At 59.4% G+C, this 16,275-nt stretch overlaps 1 long non-coding RNA gene across 7 annotated transcripts in view; it reads left to right on the top strand.

The window, feature by feature from the left end:
• LOC118690923 (uncharacterized) overlaps positions 1-682 on the top strand; it is a 43,484-nt gene extending 42,802 nt beyond the window's left edge. For all 7 annotated transcript variants that reach the window (XR_004980920.2, XR_008508604.1, XR_004980915.2 and 4 more), the window contains one exon: positions 41-682. This is a non-coding gene — a long non-coding RNA (uncharacterized LOC118690923). The remainder of the gene's footprint in view (positions 1-40) is intronic.
• The last annotated feature ends 15,593 nt before the right edge of the window (positions 683-16,275 follow it).

Below are 16,275 nucleotides of genomic sequence, written 5' to 3'. Positions count from 1 at the left end.
AGAGATCATAACCACTCCATTTTCTTTCTTTCCTTCCTAGATCCCAGTGAGTGGACAAGGAACTTTTGAAGCCTGTGAGTTCCTTCTTCTAGCTGACTGCCACCTGCCTGGACTTGCCATCTGACTTCTCTGAGTTTCTCCAGGAGAGTCCCAACCTGCTTCTCCATTGGCCCCAGAGAGGAGACAGCTTTGTCTCGTGAACACAGTGGATTTCTGCATCACTTTGAAACACAGCGGTGCAGCCATGGGGAGGGAGCCAGGGCAACACAGGGAGCCAAGGGATGATCCTACATCACTCCTGTACGTTGTCTTCAGTGCCCTCAATACCCCAGAGCAGGACCAAAGTGCTTAGGCAGAGAGACCTGAGCCAGTCACTGTCTCACCTGGTGAAATACCAGGTGTGCGAAGTTTGGAGGGAGTTTTTAGCCCCTGGCTTTGCTCATGGAGCAGAGCTTGGTCCTTGCTGCTCTCGATCCCTGGGTCTCTGGAGCTGTGGGAGTGCAGCCTTCCCAAAGGCACTGTGCTGGGCCCATGAGGACCATGAGCTTTTCCAGGCCAGGCAGCCCTGCTGCTGTTGTACCCTCTCTGTTCCTGTAAGAGAAATGTACTGCCTGTAATTCTCTCCCATTCAAATCCTCCCAACCCCATGCACTGTTGAAAATAAACTCTCTCTTTTGCAAAAGCGAGCGTGTGATTTGGTGCAGTCTCGAGACGGAGGAGGCAATGGGCACAAAATAAATCCAGGCAAATCAAGAGGGAAGGGGGAGCAGCCGAGAGCCAGGCAGCCGGGCTGCGCCGTGCCCCGCATCAGGCACATTTCCCTGAAAGCCCGAGCGAATCCCTCGCCGCTCAATGATCTTTATTTGGTCTGAACCCCGTCTGGGAAGTAACCGCTAAACCCAATGCAAACAGACCCCCGTGAAAGAATATAATGAATATGTCTCTCAAATGATTTGGAGCCCTTCTGCCTGCAGAGCAGGGTTCCCCATTGTGCCCCGCTCCCGGCGTGCTCGGGGCAGGCTGCGCGAGGTGGCCGCTTTCCCAGCTGAAATCCGAAAAAAGCAAACAATGGGTCAAGGCCGGCATTGTGCGAGCCCAGGCAGGCAGAAGGAGCGCAGCCCGGCATGGCCAAGTTCAAGGCTGGGCAGGGGGCCGGGCGTGGGGATGCTAATGGGGGCTGCGCGGGGGCTGCGGAGCAGGGGGGCCGGGGGGGGGCTGTGGGATCTTACCCTGTGCAGCCCTGAGCACCCAAAAACCACCTTACAGAGAGGCAATGATTGCCAAGTGTAGCGAGGGGTGCTGGGTGGGGACACCGGTGGTACGGGGAGGAATTTGGGTTGCTGGGGGGCTGATGGTGTTTGGGGGGGTGGTATTGCTGTGGGGGATTAGCGTGAGTTGGAGGAGAACTGATGCTACTGGGGGCAGACTGGTGCTATGGAGGTGTTTCAGGGGGAACTGCTGTTGCTAATGGATGTTACCGGGGGAGCTGGTGCTGTAGGGGGGCTGCAAGTGGAGATGGGCACAATGCAGGGCCCTGCTGGTGCAGTGGGCATCCTGGGGGCGATCTGGGCATGAGAGCCTCGCAGAGGATGCGGCCTCTTTGGGTTTGCCTGCAGCTCCAGGCCCGAGCAGAGACCCCCCCACACCCCCTCATCTCCCCGCCGCTCCCCCCTCCCCGGATGAAGTGTGCGGAGACAGGCGGAGCGGCCCGTGGAAAAACACCATGGAGGGCCTGCACAAAGGGGGTTTTATTCAAATTTGTTTAGAGTTTAGCGGATTTGCATGAAAAATGTGTGAGAAAAGCCGGCTCCAATGACCTCATCCCCAGCTGCCATTAATGTTCAATTAAGTGCTGAATAGTAGCAAAGGGGGGACCGGCCGGGACGTGCAGAGAATCCAGGCTCGGGCGCAGACTGTGAGAACCGGGCGGCCCCCCCGACCGTCTGGCCCCGGCCAGCCCCGACGGGGTCCCCCCGCCGCCGCCCCGCTCTGCACCGGGAGGTGCGCTGAGCCCGTCGGGTCTCAGCCCGTCTGGGTTATTCCCCGGATCAGTCGCATTCTGAAGCAGAGTGCCCCCCCCCGCCGCGTCCAAGGTGGGTGTTTGGAGGGGGTAATGCCCCCTCTCTGCGTTGCCGGGGCTGTTGTCACTCCCCCCGCAGCCCGCCTCGCCCGGCCCGAAGCCGCTCTCCGCCTGGCAGACGGTGTCAAAGCCCAAGTTCAAGTCCACGCCGAGGGGCTCTGCCCTGGGATTCCCAGCTCCTTTCCATCCTCCGCCTTTTGTTCGCTTCTGACAATTGCTCTTTATTTCTTACACACCCCCAGCCTCCCCCCCGCACCCCCCTCCCTGCCCGCACTTGGCACCGTTTAGCTGTCTGCCTGCAAACTTAACAACCCCGGTTCTTGGTATAAGCACTCAAATTACCCTTCTTTCTACATATAAACACGGCCCGGGGTGTGCGGCTCTCCCCGGCCGCGGGGTCCCCCCGGCCCAGCCCGGCTCCCCCGCACCGACCCCGGCCCCGGCCGGAGGAAGTTTCTGCTGCGGGACACGGCAGGAGAACACGAGCCGAACACAGAACCCCCGCTCCGCGTGGCTCCCCCGGGCTAGCGCTCAGGTAAGGGAACACACCCCCCCCGTTCGCTTTTGGGGGGCTGCCTCTGCTTCGGGGCGTGATGACACAGCAGGTTTCGGGGAGTGATGGGAGGGCGTCTCTCTGTAGAGGGTTCCCACATACTCCTGGCAAAACCAGCCCTGCCTGGGGCACGCTGATGAGGAGCCCCGAGCCGACCTCCCCCGGGCGTGCGGACCCACCCCCGGCCGGGGTGCGGCGGGGACACGGCCTGGCGGGGGCAGTCGGAAAGCCAGGGGAGGTGGCCTTCCCAAACCTGCCTCTGCTCCGGCCTGCCTCTCTCCGCCCCCCTCGAGAGGGGAACACCCACCCGGGGAGCGGAACGCGGGGCTGGGGGGCCTTTGAGGGCCGGCACCCCCCGGGCTCCCCAGCACCGACACCCCCGGACCCGCTGCCCTCCGGGACGGGGCTTCGGGGCAAAGCCCTCGCCGAGGGTCAGCGGCACCATCCCAGCTGGGTCACACCTCCCTCTGCGCAGGTGTGAGGATAGGGGGCAGGGGAGGCCACAGCGTGACCGAGGGAGGTGCTGACTGAGCCCACAAACAAACCCCTTCCTCTACCTGCGGCTGGGTAGTGCTGGGATAAATTGGTCGGGACGGGGCGAGTCTGGGGGCTTCGGGCAGATTTAGGTTTTCGGCTGGTTTAATTTTTTTCTAAGACAATTTCGGGTGAAGGAGGGGAGGATAAACACACATGCCCCTCCACCTCCCGGGGCTAAAATAGAGATAGCGGATGGAAGGAGCGAACACACCTTCACCGGGGAAGTGAGCAAGGTTTGGGAGAGCGAGAAAAGAAAGGAGGGGATAAGAGGCTGAGAAGGGACAGGGAGGAGGAGGGATAACGGCTGGGGGAGACAGGAGGGCATCCCCCGAAAGCCGTCGTCGAGGCCAGCGCAGCGCCCGTCCCCGGCGCCTCGGGGCGGGCCCGGGGACACCGGCGGGGCCGTGCCGTGCCCAGGGCCGAGCGCTGTCACGTCGCATCGCGTCACGCAGCACCGTGTGGTATAATACGGCGCCATAAATGATAGCGGAACATAAGGACATACGTGCTCTTTATTTATGTACGGAATGGAGCGCATATAAGGCTGTATTGCAGTGCAGCCGGGAGTCGCCCCCGGTCCCAGCGCCCCGCGGGGTGTGGGAAGGTCGCGCTGTGCCGCGTCCCCGCCGAGGGTGCGCTGGGGTGGCCTGCATCCTCGCTCGGAGAGCGGGGACAGAGCGCTCCCCGCTCGGCAAAACATCCCTTCTCTCTCACGTGCGTCTTTGAAAATAGCGGCGTGGGCGCACCCCGGCGCCGTGGGAGAGGCCGCGCTTTTTTTCCTTTTTTTTTTTTTTTTTTTTTTTGGTGGCTATTTCAAAAACCCACACTCGCACCAGTGCCTCCAGTGTCCGTCCTTTCCGTGGGCCCGCACGCGTGAATGTATCCACGGCTGCTTCTCCCCACCCGTGCCTGGGGACACCTCTCGCCCCCCTCAGCAGAGGAACCAGGGGCGAGACCCTCGGGGCACCCACCCGCGGCTCTGCACCCACCGCGGACTTCTCACGGTGCCGGCCGACCCACAGAGGTCACAAATTGCCGGGGGGCTCAGCACCCGGGCGAGAGTCGGAACCCCTTGGAAGGATGGAAAAGATTTTCCCCCGGTTGGTGGGAAATTAAAAATATCCCCGTGCGTGGAAACAGTGAAGATTGGGGTCTGGGTTTGGGGAAAGCGGGGCAAAGTTGGGGGGAAAGGAGGGATGGAGGTGAAAAAGGAATGGAGAGTTGAAGGAGAGGATGGAGGGAAGGAAGGGGAGAAGGAAAGATGGAAGGATGGAGGGGGAGAAGGAGGGATAAAGGGTGGAAAAGAAATGGAGGGTGAAAAAGGAGGGATGAAGGATAGAAAAGGAGGGATGATGGGTGTAAAAGGAGGGATAGAGGTGGGATAAAGAAATGGATGGAGGCGAGAGAAGGAAGAATATAGAGTGGGAAAAGGAGGAATGTAGGGTGGAAAATGAGGGATGGAGGGGAAGAAGGAGGAATGGAGGATGGAAAAGGAGGGATGGAGGGAGAAAGGAAGGATGAAGGGAGAAAGGAGGGACGGAGGGGGGAAGGGTACCGCGCCCCCGATTGGCTGCTTAAGCACAAAATCCGGAGGTGGGTTTGCGGGGTGGGGGCGCGGAGGGGCCGGGGACTGCTGGGGGGCAGAGGTGGGTGCTCGGGAGGCTGCAGGCCCCCCCGGCAGCAGCCATTTTGTGGCAGTACCTGCCTTGGTGCCAGGGCTGGGCGGTGGGGCCGGAGCAGAGCCCTGCCCGACCCTCCCCGGCCCGGCGGGGCGGTGAGGGGCGCGGGGGGGGGGGAGGCCTCCACGCCACGGTGGGAAACGTATTACCGCGCCCGCCACGCTTGCCCATTGACAGAGATAAACATGCAAATGAGTCTCTTTGCATGTCATTAGCATACAGGCAGATTGTGGGGGGAGGGGCCGCAGTGTGCGCACTGCAGCGTGCTTTAATGCAACACCCAAACAGCCATTGCGGGTCTCTCCCGCCAGCAGCACCTGCGGCTCCCCGCGCCCCCCGCCGCGGGCACTGGGACCCCAGCACCCCCTGGCACCCCCCAGCCCGCCGAGCCAACACCGGGGCTGTCCCGCCGGGCACCCGGCTCGTCCAGCCTGCCCGGGGCTGTAAGACACAAGGATACGCAGGGATAAATAAAGCCAAACCTCGGGAAGCGGCTCTTTTTGGGGCTCTTTCTGTGTTTTCACCTTTTTTCGTGTTCTTTCACCTTGTGCAGGGAAGGAAGCGGGCGGGGAGCCCTCAGCCGCCGCCTCTTGCAGCCCCGCTCCCGCCACCGCCCTTAATTGAGTGGGTTGGGTGGAGTGGGGAAAGGGAGTGACAAAGCCGACGGATTTGGGGAGGGAAGGTGCAGGGGAATGGGTACCCGGGCCAGGGGATCCCCACGGCTGCCGGAGCTGGGCAGCGGCCGGGGTGCGCCCTGCGGGAGCGCGTTTGCGAACGACGGCTGCGAACCTGGGGGCTGCGTCCGTCTGTGGACACGGCTGTGACCGCGACCCCCGCGAGTGCCGCCCCGTGCGTGCCCGCACACGCGTGTGGCATCCCCGCGCCGCACGCGTGTCCCCGCTCGGGTGGGTGTGTCACACCGAGGGGTGCATGTGCGTGTCCCGTGTGTGCCCCACGGCGCAGGGTGTTCGCACACAGCCCGGGCACCCTTCCGGAGCCTTTCTCCCACGGGCGAGCACCGCGCCCACGGCCAGGGGGGTGCGGGGAAAGGGATGAGATGCGGGATCCCCCCCGGCCGCGCTTCCCCTCCGTGCCCGCCGTCCTGCGGCGAGGCTGGCACCGCAGAGGGCCCCGCCGTCACCGCTCCGGGTTTTCGTTGAAGGGGGAACAGCTCTCCCGTCCTTGCGAGGAGGGCAGGCGAGCAGCGTGCGACGGGCCGCGGAGCGAGGAAAACGCATCCGAGTGGCAATTCAAGCTCAGCGGGAAAAGGAGGGCACTGCCCGGGCACCTTCGTGGCTCACTCTTTCCCCCTCAAATTCCCCGCGCATCTGCGGGCAGAGAGCGAGGAAATGCCCTGGCGCCGCGGCTGCGGGGCTGGGTGCGGGCCCCCGGGGGGACCCGCTGGGAAATGAACCCCAGCCCCATTTAGGGTCCACTCGGCAGGGAAGGCACCCCCTTTTCTGTGCCCCCGAGACACGGCACAGCCCCCCGTCCCACACCTCCCAGAGCAGCGGCTCCTCCCTCTGCAAAGAAAGCGGCTTTTTGGTCCCGCAAGTACACCCGATTTTTATTTTTGCAAAGGAACACACTTTTCATTCCTCCAAATAAACACGATATTAAAAAAGAAAAAAAATCTTGTAAATAAGCCCGATTTTTATTCTAGCAAATAAGCCAGCTTTTCTCCGCCCCGGTGGTTTATTTCTGGCCGGGAATGACAAGGCGGGGAGAGGACGTGGGGCTGGACCGGGCAGTGTTTTGGGGAGGGGAGAACCCCAACTCCAGCAGGCGTTGAGAAATTAAATCGCCCTGGCTCATCTCCGTGTCCCATCACAGAGGAGATAAAAGCGCCGGTGAATTTGTTTTCTAACACAATTTTTAAAACCCCGAGTATATCCTTTGCCCGTATGTCCTCGGGAGAGCGAAAATTCACAGAGCAGCCCCGTAATGAATTTTTTTTTGCTGAAAATTCCTGTCAAACTCGGTTAATAGATTATAATTACAAATAATGCCGACTCTTTTTTCATCGACTAAGTATACAATTGGAAATTAGAAACGCCGATGTTTTGGTATTATTATTAGTATTTTTATTATAATAATTATTTTTATTATTTTTATGTATATGGTTTGTTTTGTATGTAGTGGGTTTTTTAAGTTTGGGGGTTGGGTTTTTGGTTTTTTTTTTTCAAATAAACCTGAAATGTAATTTTCTTAAGCTTTAGCAGCCTTTCAGAAGAGGACCCCGGATAAAATTCGGATCTTCTGCCTTTTAAAACGACAAAAGTGTTAGGCGAAGGTTCTGGGAGAAGCCCCGTAGCACGGACAATGCCGAGCGGGGATGACTCTGTCCGGCGTGTGCCACTTACGGAAATCATCCTTTTAATTTCAGACTCGAGTAAGAGAATTCCAAGAGTCTGGAAAAGTGATTTATGGAGACCTTGAGACCTGCGGCCGCTGGGGCGGCCCCGGCAACCCCGGCCCCGGCCCGCAGCAGCCCCCGAACCCGCTCTCCATCCCCCTGTGCCCGATTCCTCCAGGATCAGGACGGCAGGGACAGCCCTGAGCTGCAGGGCAAAGTTGGCAGCGCTCGGCAGGATTGCTGCCCGGGCTGTGTGGGGCTCAGGGTCCGGCCCGGCTCTGCGGAGCCGGTCCCGGTCTCGGTGCGGGGCTGTCACCATCTCATGCCGCCCACCCCAGGCACAGCCCTCACCCGGGGCATCTCTGGCTCCGGCTTTGGGGCAGCCACGGGCGGGGAGGAGGAGGGGAGCGCGGTTAACGAAAGAGGGCTCTATTTCTGGCTGCAGGGCCGGCTCTTTGTCGCTAGGACCGGGCAGGGCGACCCCGCGTCTGTGGCACCCCGTTTCACCGTCGGGGAACGGCGGGGAGTCCACAGCGTCCCCAGCCCCGGGAGCAGCCCGCATGCCGACGAGGGCGGCGGAGGCTGACCGAGCCGCTCGATAGTCATCAAATCAGCCCCTCGGCTGCACTGGCGTCCCCCACCCACGATTCCCGCGCAGTGGCGGGTGTGTTTGTGTTGGGGTGGGCTTCGACCGGTACCAAACCGCGGCCCGTCCCCACGGTACATCCCCGAGGCTTGCCGGCCGCTGCGGCGGGTGATCCCAGCCCGGTAACGCGGGGAAAAGGAGGCGAGAGCTCCAGACCGGGCCGGACCAGGGAGGACCACTCCTCCCTCGGCCCGTCGGGACGTGGCCGGAGGATGCGAGGGGACCCAGCGGCACCGCGCCCCGACGGCGGCCCCGCCCCTGTCCAGGGTCCTGAAACAGCCCGGGGCCGCCGAGTCCGCCCAGCAGCCGACGGGACGGGCCCGGGGCGGGGGGCGGCGGAACCCCGCGGGGTGCGGGTGGGACCCCTGTGTTGCGGGGAGGGACTCCTCGGGTGCGGGGCGGGAGGCGTCGGTGCATGGGGCAGTAGCCGGGAATGCCACCGAGGAGACGGTGGCTCTCACGGCGGCGAGACGGGCCGGCAGCTGTAGGGCCGGCCAGCGGCCCCGACGGCGCGTTTCCATGCGCTATTCTTCCCCGATTTACTGCTTGTCACCGGCAGCTCAATGGGGGTCCCCCCGTCTCCGGGACCTACGCTGCCTTCCCCCTCTCCCGCCCCCGCCGGCCCCGGGGCCGCGCAGAGCCGACCCCCCCTCCCCACCCCCCGGCACAGAGCTCTGCCCGTCGGCCGCTCCCCTGCGCGGCTTCGGGGAAGTTCAAGAAGTTGCCTGGCCCCGCTCCCTCCGAGCAGAGCCAGCCCAAACACCAGCGCCTGCCCCGGAATATTTCACCGTCGGGCAGAGGGAAGGGAGGGGGGAAGACGGCTTAAATCCACCCCCCAAGCCCCTCGGGCTCTAATCTCCCATGCATCGTTACAACTGTCCGCAGCGAGGCGGGGGAGGCCGGGCTGCAATTAGCTATAGAGCCGCTCGCCTTGCAAACAGAGGGGCTCGGATTATTGCAAATTCATTTCTATTTTCCAGGCCAGCGCTTGTATTCTCTGTTAGCATAAGAATAGAGCCAGGCCCTGTGAACTCCTCCGACCTACTGACCCCTCTCCCCAGAAATGAATAGCAGCACTTTCCGTCCCCCCCCCTCGCCAGCCTCTCCAGCAGACTCGAGCCACGGCCTAAATTCCTAATCAGGGTAATTTAATATATCTTAAGCCCCTGGCTGCTTTATTTTCACTCCTTTTTTTTAGTTTGTTTTAGGCATTCACTGGCTCTCACCCCGTCATTAGAGATCCTTATTTGACGGATATAAGAAGCTGTTATGAGACTACAAGTCTCTTTTTATCTTCTAAATAAGCTGTGCTTCCCCGTAATTAGAATGGTGTTCCCAGCCTTTGAGGCCTTTCAGGGCCGCCTAACAAAAAACTTGCAGGAGCTGAATAATCCCGAAGTACAGACTCCCCGGCCCAAGCAAAGAGCCGGGACACAGAGCCGCGCCGGGCGGGGCAGGGCGGTGGGAGGCGGCGGGGGCACCCACGCGTGGGCAGCCTCGGCTCCGCCCGCAAGTGTGCAGGGGTGGCCTCGCCCGCACCCCCGGAGCGCTGCGGTTTCGCTGGGACCGGGACAGCCGCCCGTCCTTTGTTTGGGGCTCTGCTTCTGGCGCCTCCACCCCTCTGCGAGGCTCTCGCCCCCTCCCACAGCCGCCCTTGTGACAGCGTGACCCAACCCCACGGGACAGCCCCGGCCCCCGGCGCTGCCCCGGCCCCCACGGCCCCGCGGTGTCCCCGCTCCCCGCGCCGGGAAATGCGGCCCCAGCGCGGCCGGGGGGTCCCGGAGCGCCCCCCGGGAGCCTCGAGCCGTCGAGGGGATCCCGCCGGGGCGCGCCGCTCGCCCCTCATTGGTCAGCGCGGGCTGACGGGTGCGCTCGGGGCCCGCGGATTGGCTGGCGGGGCGGTCGGGCTTGGTGTCGTCACGGCTGCTCGCTCGACGGGGCTCCCGCGGGCGCGGGGACGCGGCGGGCGGCGGGCGCGGCGGGCCCGTCCCCTCCCGTGAGCGGCCCTGCGGAGCGGCAGCCCCGGCTGGGCCGTGAGAGCACCGTGTCCCTGAATATAGATACACATAGGTGTGTGAAATAGATGTGGAAACGCCGGGAAAGTGGCTTTGGGATAATTAGCCTTCTTGATGTGGTTGGAGAGTTATCTAATCCAGAGGAGCCTAAAGGCATCATTACGGAGACAATATTTCAGGAAATCCAATTCATTGGAGCAAAAATATGACATTCATTTTGCTGGTTATGTTATTACAAATATCCTTCAAAGCCGACATTTCACACGCCCTCCCTCCCCCCAGAAAAAAAAAAAGTGAAATAAAATAAAATAAAATAAAATAAAATAAAATAAAATAAAATAACCAGACTAAAAGCCCCAAAGCTACGGGATGGGAGCTGGGAGGAGGAGGCCGACGGCAAAGGGATCAGTCCTCAGCTTCCAGGACCCGAACGCAGAGGGCTGATAGGACACGAAGGTGTTTGATGCTGGAGGGAACTCCCGGAGTGGGGCAGAGAGCTGTGGGGGGGTTCAGACAGAAACAGCCCCAAACACCGGACACCAGCGCTGCGGCTGTCGGGGGCCGGAGGAGGCCGCCCCATTCTCGCCTTGCGCTGGGCTGCGCGCTATTTTCAGCTCTTCCGCGGCAGAATTTGCGGTGCGAGCGGCGGTGGGCGGCGGGCAGCGGGCAGAGGGCAACGGGCAGGACGGCTCTGCCCCGTACGACCGATCTCGGAGCCGAGCGGCGTAAAACCAGGGCCCCTCCGGGCACGGCTTCGCCTCTGCCGGCGCTGCCCGGAGCTCCGCTGCCCAGGCAGGGCTCGCGCCAGTGCCACTGGTGATACTGGTGCGGCTGGTGCCCGCCGGGGAGTAGCTGGCCGGGAAAGGCTCTGCTGGGGTCTCCCTGTCCGGATCACACCGTTTCCCACCGTTTGTGTTTAGGGCCGGGGACAGGCGCGGGGCCGCAGCCGGTGATGGGGTGGCTGTCAGTCGGTCAGCATCTCCCCAAATCCCACTCAACGAAATCCGCTCCTTGGAGCGTCCCTCGCCTCCGCTCCGCACCTCAGACCGCCGGGCACCCGTCCTGCTCCCCGCCGGGGCAGGGACACGCGTGGGCCTCCGCCGTCGTGCTGCGCCCCGCGCGTCTTTTTGTAAAGAGACGGCAAAACGGGGGAGGAAAACGCTGTTTCCCGGCCCTGGCCGGCAGCCTCGGCGGGGAAGCCGGGCCGCCCATCCAGCTTCGGTTTCCCGAGCCACGCCGGGCTCCGAGAGGCCGATGTCGGCTCGTCCCGGCGGGGCGGCGGCGGGTGTGGGTCCCGAACCGCGCCCAGCCCGGCTCCTCCAGCTGCTGCCACGTCCCCGCTCCAGCTCGCAGCCTGGTTGTTTTGTTTAATTAAACTCAATGTCAGTGTTAATTTTCCGCCTGGCCGGGCAGCCCTGCCTTTGCCGGAGCCGGAGTTTGGTTACAGATGTCAACGCGCCCCATCGGGGCTGCGCCGAGCCCGTGGAGACGCGCCGCGCCGGCCACGCGTGGCCACGGCCACGGGTTCATGGCTGCGGCCCTGGGCTGCGGGACCGGCAGAGAGCAGGGGCCGGACTCGCCCGGGACCCACCCCCGCCACCGGCGTCTAGGTCCTTGCAGAGGCAAAAAGGGTGGGCACTCATCGTTGTGATGTGTGTGGCGTAAAGAGCTGTCCCTGTGTGTCTCGAGTGGATTTCCACGGAGAACGGGGAAACTGGTGACAATCCGTCCCGGCGGGGTGGGGGCGAGACGCTGGGAAACCTGGAGGTGCGTTTTGGGAGGGAGGAGATCCTTCCTGGTGCAATAGGAAAGAGGTTCCCTACCGAGGTTCATGCCTGGCTCTGGAGGGTAGAGATGCTGCAGGGACAAGTTCAGGACCCCGGGCCACTCCCAAACCAATGTCAGCTCTGGAGACGACTGCCTCCCTCCCCAGAGATGTCCCAGGCCAGGCCAGGGCACAGGACAGTGACAGGGAGGGGACACTTTCTTGCCTGCTCTTGCCCTACTTTCTGCAGAGCCCTCAGTCCCAGCTCGTTCATTGCCTGTCCAGCAGCCAGGCACCTCTCTGCTCTCCCTAATTACTTTTCTAACCCCTCCAAACTTTTGGTGGCTGCAGCACCCCAAGTGGCTGCCAAACCAGCTTCTTGTGCCAGGCATCCAGCCGCAGCATCCAAGCCCCCTCTTTCTGCAGGCTGGACTCTATTTAATTCCTCCTCAGACTGCAGATATTGCACAACTCCAAGATGCCTCCTCGCCCTGCCCTGCTGCCCCTCCAGCCCCTGTAGGATGCCCTCAATGAGGCAGTGACCCACATGGCACAAGGTGAGCCTGTTCCCCACCTATCCCGCCATCTTCTCTGGTCTATCCTGAGTCATTCCTGACATGGCTCTTGCCAGTGCCCAGGCTAATCCTTTCAACACCCATGTCTTGGAGTGCTCTTCCTCCACGGATGTGGCTGTTTCCTTGCCGTGTAGGTGATGGATTTATTTTCTCTGTGCTCAACAACCTCCTCCACTTGAAGGCCAAGTTCATTAGCACGATGAGTTCCTTTCCGTAGCTCTCTACACAGTGCCAGGTCTTACGTTGGAGCAGCAGTGGATATTGTCCCGTTGCTACTTCCTCCCTCCTCCCTGGCACTTCTGAAGGCTCTCACTCCTGTCTGCTGCGGGGGCTCCGGCACTGACTGCTCTGAGCTGGGAACCCCTCGGGTTTGTTATGCCACTTTGTCTCCTAACTTTTAACCGGTTATTCATTCCCCAGCTGCTTTTCAAACTTCCCTTCTCGGCAACAGGCTCAGCCTTATTTACCAAACAATCAGGTTTATTGCTGTTTCTCCCCATTCTTTGTTACCATTTCTATCTGTTTTCCCCATTAAACTCAGGACGTTGTGGTTTTCCGGACCCCCCGTAGAGCCCTTTTGGGGAAGTTGGCTATCCTCCATTCCTATTTACAAAGACCGATTCACACAGGAGGCTAAACTACAGCTACTGAAATAGCCATTTCATATTTAACTTCTTCTAAAAGCCTCCCCTCAATCCCATCTTTTCTCACTGCCTGTTTCTGTGCACTTGATCAAGCTGTTTTGCAACCAGGGCGTCCAGGCCCTCATAGGACTGGGAGATTTTCTGTGAGAGGATGGTAAGAGTATCCAGTGCAGGAGGGTCTTCAGTGTAGGGGTTCATACCATTTTCTTCTTCTTCCATTCTCTTCTCCTGCAGATTGCAAGCCCCCAGACATCCACCTTTGGTGCTTTTTGTTTGTTTGTCATCAGCAAACCGTTCCTAGAAATTCCCTTTGTCTCCCTTTGTTGTTTTATGTTGATGCTAGGGAGTTCATCTTGGAGAGGATTTTGGGATGGGATCTGGGGGCTATAGGGGGCCACAGCCCTTACATAGGTGACTGGTAGAAACAAGCCACCATATGCCTGCCCCACCCTGATGGGGTGGATTTACTTCTACCACCTGTCCCTAAAACTCCCCACACAGATCCCTCTCTTTTGGTGGTTGCCACCATTCAAATATCCCAATCCCTTTTCCAAGACAGGCATCACATCCCAGGAGATAGAGAATGGATGACGGTGGGCTCAAAACAGGAGAACCCAGAGGGGTTGCAGGGTTGGCCAGTGCCGGCCCCTGAGGAGATCCAGCCCCCTGGCATGTGTCCACCCTCTGCCTTGATTGAGGTGCAGGTGTGAAGAGGAGGAAAGTGGGCCCTGCCTTATTGGAGCCGCTCGTAAACAAAGCCACTTGAGTGGAGAGGATTCAGAGAGCCCAACAGCCGCAGGAAACTATAATTACGTTTAAATATTGTTAGCATCATTATCTTTTATCCGCCATCAGATTAAAACAATTATGGCATTTTCAGGAATCGTCCTTGGCATTCTCTTGACCGACGTTATCTGTCAGGCAGGAAATGTGATTTTCACTTGGAGAGGTGCCAGCCACCGTGCGGCCGGTCCCACAGCCCCTGCGATGGGAGAAGCCAGCAGCCAGGGTGAATTCCCATTTTATGGAGAAGCCCACATTCATCTCATTCCCTGTGGTCAGGCATCAGTCACTCCATCCTCGTCCCCCTATTATTCAGAATTTCTACTGCTTTGCCTTGGGATTGCCAAACGGTGGCGAGGGGAGGCAGAGGTGGGGACGCCAGGCTGTGCCATCACCTCTGCCGGTGGCTGTGGCAGCGTGCCGGAGCGGGTGGCCTTGGCAAACACAGCTCCGTGCCTGAAAGCTGTGGTGAGCAATTTACCCGAGGAACTCATTTCAGGAGATCTAGTCTAAGTTAATTAAAGATGGCTGGCTGGGGTCATCGCCTTGGCAACAATTAAGGGCAGGAAAGACGCCTCATTAGTAATAGTTTTTAACAAAAACCATAATTTTTCATATCAAGACAATCCCGGGCGCATAAGACGGGGGGCAGGAGGATGCTTTCTATCTAGCTTTCTCTTTCCCCACCCTGTCTGTGGGTTAGCTCACAAGGCAGGACTGAGAGATGAGAAAACAGGATTGAGAGGAAAAGCCCCTTTGCAGATCTGTATGCTGGCAAGGGTCTGGTGGCCAGTGGCCAGTGCCTGGGCAGCAGCACCAGAGCTGTGGAGAAAGGGGCACATGGATAATGGGGGTTATGCCCGGAGGGTAGCAGGTGAAATCCAGTTTCTTGGGAAGGGGAGAAGCCACGAACTGGCCATTGCTGCTGTGCAGGGGCTGCTTGCATATCCTGACCCAGGGAACATCGTGCCAGGCTGCCACCCCCAGCCACCGGCGATGGGGTTATTCCTCCAGCTGTGCCTTTGTTTTTTAATTTCCCCCTTGTACTCCAGAAATCTTAATGCCGCTGCCTACTAATGCCAGGCTGGGCAGAGCAGCTTTATTTTCTACTTAATTAACTGTCATCCAGTGATTGATCAATTAATGATGGAGCCATCATGGTAATGCTCTGGGAGCTGGTGCGCCGGGGCCAGGCCGAGTCATGTGCTCGCCTTCACACTCCTACCTGCTCCGGCACCCGGCACGCTCCCCCCGGCACCAGGGCTGTGCCGACTTCCCTCCTGACAGCAAAGGACACTGTGACAGATGGAAAATCCCTTGCTCCCAGGAAATTTGGCCATTTACAGGGCAGCTGCATGAGGGATTGGGGACGAGCGACTGGGGAGCAGGAGTGATGCTCCTGCCCTGCCATCCCTGACCGCTGTCTGGGGGTGGCAGAGGGGCCACTTCCCTGCTGGACACAGTGCCTGCTGCTGTGTTAAGCTCTAGCTTAAGTATTTCCGCAGCTTCCCCACACCTTATAGTGGCATTTTGGCTGATTTTGACCACCTGGGTGATGCTCTCACCACTGACCAAAAGGAGTCAGGGTTCAGCAGAGCAAGCAGCAGGGCGGTTCTGCTTTTGGCCTCCTCCTTCTCCTCCAAAGTTGCACACACGGCTCAAACGGGAGAGATAAATATAAACTCCACTCAGATATCCATAGAAACAGAGCTGGAGATGGAAGACCCCATGCAGATAAAAACCTTTCTCCTTCCCACACACTGCTATTCCCAGTATTATTCCAAAGCATTTTATAAAACCAGTAGAGCTGGGCAGGGAACAACAGAAATGACCAATAAGGTGTTAGCAGGAAAATCCCGGAACGGGGGAAACACTTTTTCTGCGGAATAATTCATCTGTTATAAAAATCCCCATCAGAACCGTGTTTAAGAAGGGGCGAGGCTGCACCTGGAATAGCGGGGCCGCCGGCACACACGTGCACAGGGCTGAGAGGGATGCAGCGAGGAAGTGGTGTAAGTCCTGTCGCTTAATTACTGTTTCCTCTCCACGCCCTACAAAGTGCTGAGATGTGGATTTGATGTGCTGAAAAGCGTCTGGCATCTTGTCATGCACCAGCCCATCTCCAGCATTCAACAGCTGGAGAACAAACCTCCCCACGCACCCCCAGGTGTATTCCTGCACCTACAACATCGCTGCCTGTTTATCTACGGATCGGTCCCGGTGATAACATGTTTGTTCAGACAACTCTGACGGCTGCTGGGGAAGAAACCGAGTTGGTACCAAAGGGAACCAGCCACTGCTCAGGGCTGCGTGTGCAGCTCCTCCTCCCCACCGGCTCCAGATTGAGTTGTTTGTCTCATTACATCCCTGCACACACATCCGCACCCACACACCGACACATATATAATCCCGTGCGTACAGCCAGGAGAAAACCTTATATAGTATTATAAACATCGTGCTATTTTTTGAATTAAAGCTCAAAACCGTTCATTGGAGATGACACACGCAACACGTTCAAGCCCAAGAATAGGTTTGGAAGCAACTCGGGAAAATATCAATATTCTCCAGCGTTTCCTTACATCCCAAAACCAATCCAGCATAATTTCTGCTATCAATAATGCATGTTTACAGGGAGAAGACAT

Source organism: Molothrus ater, chromosome 13 (genome assembly GCF_012460135.2).
Source record: "Molothrus ater isolate BHLD 08-10-18 breed brown headed cowbird chromosome 13, BPBGC_Mater_1.1, whole genome shotgun sequence".
NCBI lineage: Eukaryota > Metazoa > Chordata > Aves > Passeriformes > Icteridae > Molothrus > Molothrus ater.
This window is presented reverse-complemented; position numbering and strand designations above follow the sequence as displayed.